The following is a 7,150-nucleotide window of genomic DNA, read 5'->3' on the forward strand; positions in this document are numbered from 1 at the left end:
TGTGATTGTTTTTTTTATTCCATAAATGGAATGTTACAATCGATTTTTAAAATCTCTTTGATTATGTCCAATATTTGTTTTTCAAATTTGTCACTTTTTTGTTGTTTTTTCAGTTTAGTCCTTTGATTTTTGAAACCTCTTTGATTCAGTCCTAAAGTTTTTGATTGATTTTTTTCTAGGTTTGTAATGTCCCTTATTTTAAGATAAGGTAAAAATATAGTATTAGTGCTTAAAATCAATTGGTACTCTACCAAAATTACAATCGAAATTTCAGCACAGTTCCATAATATCTAGGACATCCATGTACACATCCAAAACAATTTCTTAATTCTCGGTCCAACCATCCTAAATCATTTCTTTTACCATAATATGACAACTACTTTGTTGTTTTCATCATTAACTTATCATAATCAATCATCTGGATAATCCAAAACAATATTATATAAAGCTATAAAGATATTACACGTAACAATAAATATTAAAAGTGTTTTTACTAATTAAATACATACATTCAAAACTGAATTATTTAGGATACATATCATTATTTGATAAGTTAGATTACATACAATTCAAATTACTTCACAGAACCAATCTAAAAAATTGTACAAAGTCCATTACTTAAGATTAAACAATAATAATACAACCCTAGGTTACTACTCTGTGATGAACATGGAGTCAAACAATAAATGTTAAAATTAGGATATGGATTTTCTAGCTTTTAGAATCCCATATTCCAACACTTTTTTAGTAGCGAATATCATAGGAATCTCCACAACCTCACTCTCAATACTAAAAGACTTTAATTAGTCTAAAACTCAAAATCATATTAAAACAAAACAAACTTTTTGGATTGTGATCTAATCTTTCAGCATGATTAAATAATAAAACCATCTTCATTGAATTCTTCTCTCTAAGATGAACCCAGTGATACTAATATCAATTTTATTTATGACCAGAACATGGTCATTTAATTCTTCTCTTTAAGGTTTTGTACACTTTGTAGCTAGGCAATAATAGGTTGCACAAGATATGTGAAATTTACTATAATGTGGAGCTTATATATCTCCAGTCTAAGCTGAACTTGCACAAACTATTGGATTGCCTTATTTGTTCTTGACATGATCAATCTTTAGCTTTTAAAATTATCAGTTGTTCGCTAATTGTTTATTAGTTGACACTGATGCATCATAGTTGCATTCAGTCTGTGCTTGAGCTGATAGGCACTTACTCTAAAGACAGCAATTCTTTCTGTCCAAGCATTACTCTCTCTCCTGAACCTGATGACCCTCAAGATGCTGCTGTAGCGCAACAGGTCTAGTTCGTTGCCATTCTTTGTTACTGGTTATGTTTTAAATACCTCTCTTGGGCTTGGTTTTTTGGCTCATTGAAATGCGATATCTCAGAGGCTATTTTACTTTGGTTATTACTGCTTTTCTTTTCAGTAGATTTTCTTTTTCCAGTTAAATATTTTCGCATGTCAACTTGGTATCTATGGATATTGCAGTATCTTAGAGACTTCCAGACCTTTGTTGGCACAGCTCGCTACTGGACAGAAACTTTTGCCAAGACCTCATCGCTTGGGGTCGAGGAAAAGGTAAAGATGTTAATAGTTTGTTTACTTTTCTCTCCAATTCTACAATCTTCTGTTTAAGGGTTTAACTCTAGAGAACAAGCTAGTCAAAATCATGGATTGGAGGGAAAAGGTGCTTGGAAATAAAAGAGTTTCTTTAGTGAGAGTACTGTGGAGGAATTTGTAGATGAAAGGAGATGTGGGAGAGGGAATCCGAGATTATGGACAAATACCTCTATTTATTCTCCGAAACAGGTATGGCACATCAATTTCGAGGATAAAATTCTCATTAGAAATAATTATATACATGTTCGGGGGATGGGGATTAAAATCAATTTAAAATGAACATGTTTTTTTTTTTTTAAAAAAAATATTTTTAATATTAGCATATTAAAATAATTTAAAAATATTTTAAAAAATAACTTGAAGAAAATAATTTTTTTTTAAAAAAAAAACATCATTAAACTGCAATTTCAAATAATATCATACTTAGCTAATCATGTTTCCATGAGAAGCAAAAGATTCTATACAAGTTAATATCTGTAGCTTGTGACGGTAGGGTCTTTTACTCTTTTATCAAACGAGCACAGTTTGATAAAAGATTTCAGTATATAACATAAAATAGAAAAGTATTAGGTAAACCACTTATGAAAAACACAATTTTATTAAAAACTACTAATAAAAATAACAATTTTATTAAATAAATATTATTATTGTTTGTGTCTGTATTAAACAACCGTTAATGACAATAACAACAGTATAATAAATAGACCCATTTCAATTTTAAATAATCATTAATAAAAATAGTAATTATATTAAATAATCATTATTAATGTTAGCATCTGTATTAAATAATCGTTATTAATTAAAAAAATCAAAAAGTTAATTTGAAATAAAATAATAAAATAATTTTTTTAAAAAAATCACTTTTAAACCACCAAAAAAAACCAACTATTCCACCAAGACCATTATTCAAATCCTACAAAAGTTTCTTTCTTTAATACATGTAGCATTTTTCATTCCCTGCTTTGCTTCACCAACAATTTGATTTTCCTCTGTTTGCTGCATGAACATCGACAATGAAATCACTTTAATGGAAGGTAGCGGGCGATATAGAGCAGCATGGCATCTATCCTCGAATCAAAGAAAGGACAGGTAAAAGAATAAAAAAAAGTTCAGTAAGAGATTGGATGGATAGATTCGTGAGTGGTGTAATCATAGAAGATAAGGTGACGGGATCGGTAATCTACTCTTCATGGGTACCGGAGATCGATCGTCTCCTCGGCTGTTAGGTTCAGTGTTCATCGTCGCCTGAGTCAAACTCCTCCTTTGCTAATGTTATTTTACACATTAAAGAATGAAACTTTTGCAGGCTTTGAACAATGGGTTTTGGTTAAAAAAGGGACTCATTTCAATTTGGTGAGGACATTTTTGCTTTAAAATTGAAATAACCGCTATTGTCGTTTTAAATAAATCTGTTATAAAATAATATATATTTTTTTAAAAAAAATTATTTTTTATACACTATTGTCGCTAAAATTATAAAATCATTTTATAATTTATCATTATTTTCTATACATTATTGTTGCTTTTTTTTTTTCCATATATATATGTATGTGTGTGTATTACAAATTTTCACTTGAAAGAGCAAAACTATAAAATCCTCAATCTGAAATTCTGAAAGAGGTAGCGGCTGCTAAAAGCAACAACATTTTAGCTAAATAAACGAATTTTGATGCCTTAATCATGCTGATAAAAAAGACTACCACATTGATGTCTTTTTTTTTTCCTTTAAAATTATGTATGTTTGTTGTCTTTATGCAATTCATTGGATTCTACTTTCTACGGCCTTCTCTCTCACACCTTCCGCGAAGATCCACCATGGCTCTGGAGTTGAGTGGAGGTCAATTATCTGGTCTCTCCCGAGGTTCTAGGCTTTTTCAAAAGGCACAAGCTCAATCAATGGAAAAGTTGAAGTTCATCTTTAAATTATTCTCCTTTTTTGGTTTTTTTACAAGTATTTAACCGTTCAGTTTGTAAGAACATCAGTCTTTTTTATAAGCCAACAATTACACTTTTTAAATTTGCTATTATTATACTATACTTAGACACTGTATATATATTGTGGATATAAATGATACCATAAACGACATCCTAAATATAAAAAGTATTTGCATTGTAGTGCTTTTAGAGAGTGTTGTCTTTTTTTGTATTTAATTAAAGTTGTCTTTTTTGTATTTAATTAAAAATTGTTGTTGAATCTAATTGGTTAACCAAACTCAAAAGCATTAGGTCTGATTTACAGCTAAATCCAAGTTTGGGTTTGACACCCAGCCAACAATTACACTTTTTAAATTTGCTACTATTATACTATACTTGGACACTGTATATATATATTGTGGATATAAACTCATTGTATCATAAATGATACCATAAACGACATCCTAAATATAAAAAGTATTTGCATTGTAGTGCTTATAGAGAGTGTTGTTTTTTTTTGTATTTAATTAAAAATTGTTGTTGAATCTAATTGGTTAACCAAACTCAAAAGCAGGTCTGATTTGCAGCTAAATCCAAGTTTGGGTTTGACACCTAACAGAGTCCAATAACATCGATCGAGTTTGTTTAATTCAAATTCTAGGTCTACAATTTGCTTGGAGTAAACCGGTCGACCCATTGGGTCAACCTGGAACTCGGGTAACCCAGCAAAAACATAGTAGAAATCTTTATATATATATATATATATTAGCTGGTTACTAACTCCTTTTAAAGTTCACTATATAAATAATATTTTAAACTTAATTATTTACAACATGTATAGCCTATATTAACATGAATTGTTTCTTAATTTTTTCATATAAAATAATAAAACATCAAATATTTTTTTTAAATTTTTCTGGGTAACCCGGGGCCTTGGCCAAGTCTGCTTCATTCAATATTCGGGTCTGTAATTGGCCTAGAGTAAGGGTCAACCTAAAAGTCGAGTGACTTGACAAAAACTCAATAAAAACCCCTTTTTTTTCCTTTCTCAAATGTGGTTTTTTTCCTATTTAGAGACCCTTTTGTTTTCATATTTTTCCTTTAGTTGCTAACTTATTTTAAAGTTCACTATAGATATTAAAAGAATATTTTATTTTTACAATGTGAGATTTGAAACCTTTTAATATAAATACTTTATGTTCACAAGGAAAAACTTATGTTTTTTCAATGTAGAATAATTTTTTTTATTTAAATACTTCAACTTAAAAGAATAAGATAATATTTTTTCAATATAGGATAAAAAAATCTTTTGAAATAATCTTTTAAACTTAATTGTTTACAACATGTATAGTATATATACAAATGGATTATTTCTTAATTTTTTCAAAAAAAATATTAAAACCTCAAATATATTTTTTTTAAATTTTTTCATGTTGACCCAAGTCCACCTGTGTAACGTAGGATTTGACCTCTTAGTTGGGTCAACTCCCACACTGGGTTTGATAATTATGGTTGCCATGAAAATATAGCTTTAAATAATGCAATTGAAATGAAATAAAGTGATGTGAACAGTTAAAAAACTAAAAATAAAAAAAATAGACAAAACCTTCTTTCTTTTATTTTGTTCTAGGGATCTCTTTTAAAGACAAAACCTTCTTTCTTTTATTTTGTTCCAGGGACCTCTTTTAAAAAATATTAATTTTTTTGTTATGTGTTTAATTTTTCAAAGTGGTTTTTTTGTTCATCTTTGGGTTTTTTTTTTTATCTTTTATATAGATAAACTATATTTTTTAAAATAAAAAATATTTATTGTTAGATAATATTTTTAATATATGTAGCTTTACATGTTATTTTTTCTTTTTATTTTATTTAATCAATTTAATATCTTTTTTTTTAAGATTCAATATCTTGATTTACATTTATCTCTCGATTTTTCAAGTTTTATTTTTAGGTACTATTAATATTTTTTTATTGATTTATTAATTAACATAATTTTTAGTTTATTTGATTACATATTTTTTGTGTTTTGGTCCCTTTTTATACTAAGGTTATTGATTTTTTTTATTTTTTTATTTAATTCTTAGATTATATGTTTATTGGGATTTATGATTGATAATTGATTTTAATTTATATTTTATATAGTTTTCTTGATATTAGAAAAATATCTCGGCATCAGGGTTGTACTTAATTTTGTAAGATATTGATTGAATTCTTCATTTTTCTAAAGATTGAGAGTTAAGGGACTATAATTGAAGAATAGAAAAACATTGAGGCTCGGAAGGAAGAAATGAATAAGCCAAACATAGAAATCAAGAAAAAAAAAAGAAAAAGAGAATGAGTTGTTGGAGTCACACTGGAGCTCCTATTGTAACACCACTTTATAGAGAAGAGGTTGCCTCATCGACTGCAACGGAATCAATAAAGCCACCAATCAAAGCATAGAGAAAGGCACACACATCACCTCAAGGTGTCAGGCTTTCCTCATGCCTTAACATGTGTGAAACATGCAATAAGAACTCTCTCATCCTTCTTTCAATTTAGTTTATCAATGTAATATTCTTATTTTCAAGATTTAAAAAAACAATCATATTACCAAAATTTATAGATAATTTTTTTTTCCAACTTATTTATTGTTTACTGAAATTTCAATAAAATCTCCCCTATATCAAGAGGGTCCCAAGTTAAAAAAAAAACCACAAGTGGGTCCTAAAATAGTATAATTGATGACTGATAAGGCAAGACTAATTAAACAGAGAAAATGAAGGAAGCTCAAAACAGACAGAAAAGGGATTCAGACAATTGAAGGAGACGTTTAAAGTTTCAAACATAGGACATAGTATTCTTAAAGGTGGCATCATGGGAGGGCGTCATTCGATTTGGAATGAAAGAGAAACTCGCCCCAAGATATATTGGCCACTTTGAAATTGTAGAAAGGATTGGACCGGTTGTTTATCAACTGTAACTACTTATATATTTGGATAAAATTCACAATATGTTTCATGTATCCTTATTACAGAAAGCAGAGGCGGATCCTTCACGAGTACTACCTCCAATTCCCATTGAAGTAAGAAAGGATTTAACTCTAGAAACCAAGCCAATTAAAATCATGGATTAGAGTGAAAAGGTGCTTAGAAATAAAAGAGCTTTACTGGTGAGAGTATTATGGAGGAATTTACAGATAGAAAAAGAGACATGGGAGACAAAATTTGAGATTAAGGAGAAATACTCCCATCTATTCTCTAAAACATGTATGTCACGTCAATGTTGAGGATGAAATTCTCATTAAGAGGGGAGAGTGTGAAACTCAAGAATAAAACTTTACAAAAAAAGAGAAGAAAATTGGAAATATATATATATATATATATTCAGGGGAGGGGAAATTAAAATCAATTTAAAATGTTTAGGAATGATTCTTTCTATAAAAAAAGAAAGAAATAGGAATAAGAATAAGAAAAGAGTGACCAAATTGTAAAAGAGAGGAATAAGAATAAGAATAAGTTATGTTTTTTCAATCTAAGATAATTTTTTTTTTAATTTAAATACTTTAACTTAAAAGAATAAGATATAGTATCCTTTTAATGTGGGATAAAAAACCTTTTG

The 7,150-nt window shown here is 28.5% G+C and overlaps 1 long non-coding RNA gene across 1 annotated transcript; it reads left to right on the forward strand.

Annotated features, from left to right (window-relative positions):
* The first annotated feature begins 1,221 nt into the window (after positions 1 to 1,221).
* On the forward strand, positions 1,222 to 1,597 carry LOC105128914 (uncharacterized). Its single transcript, XR_842970.1, has 2 exons — positions 1,222 to 1,312; positions 1,505 to 1,597. It is a non-coding gene; the product is annotated as an uncharacterized LOC105128914 (long non-coding RNA).
* The last annotated feature ends 5,553 nt before the right edge of the window (positions 1,598 to 7,150 follow it).

Source organism: Populus euphratica, unplaced genomic scaffold, assembly GCF_000495115.2.
Source record: "Populus euphratica unplaced genomic scaffold, PopEup_1.0 scaffold11.1, whole genome shotgun sequence".
NCBI lineage: Eukaryota > Viridiplantae > Streptophyta > Magnoliopsida > Malpighiales > Salicaceae > Populus > Populus euphratica.